Genomic DNA, 719 nt, shown 5'->3' on the forward strand with positions numbered 1-719 from the left:
TTTGTTGTATTGAAGTTCTTGTAGAAATTACTATGTTAATCTAATTGATTATACAAAGGCTTTTCTGATGTTGGGCTGCTTTATTCTCGAGTTTATGAGGTACTAAAGATTGTAAATTAAAACTAGTATCTAAATATCTCTCTACCACTCATGAAAAACACTGAATGAAAGCAGTTTTTAATTTAATGTCTGAAGAGTTTCCTAATTAAAAACTTTCCTCACTCTTACCTTTTTATAAGTGTTGTGCTTCTAGGTCAGCGTCAATTGTGAGATGAATGCTCTGAGATCATCATTGTGGTATCAGGAAAAGGCTACACACTATTATTTCCATGTTTTGTGAGGACCATTCACTTTTTTTGGATGTTTCTGCCTGAAATGTCTGATCTTGATATGCCTCTACACAGAAGTGCCTCAGTCCCAGTTGGATATGCTTCCAAGGCTTGCAAGAATCCTGCACACTCAGGCCCTGTGGGTAGCTGTCTGCAGCCTCTGGCCCTACCATTCAATTACAATCTACTGTTTCTGTGAACTACAAGCGGAAAAAGCCAGTGGGGATTTGATGTGGAGAAAGAGGAGACCAGAGAATACAGAAGTGTGAAAAGAATTTAAACTTTTAGTGTCCTCCATCTGTATTGCGCTCCCTCAAAATATTTTTTTTCAACAATAGTAAGCCTGGTAGACAGTGAGGTAGTTTATAGTCATGCTATGATGCTTCTGGG

Source organism: Pteropus alecto, unplaced genomic scaffold (genome assembly GCF_000325575.1).
Source record: "Pteropus alecto unplaced genomic scaffold, ASM32557v1 scaffold5, whole genome shotgun sequence".
In the NCBI taxonomy this organism is placed as follows: domain Eukaryota; kingdom Metazoa; phylum Chordata; class Mammalia; order Chiroptera; family Pteropodidae; genus Pteropus; species Pteropus alecto.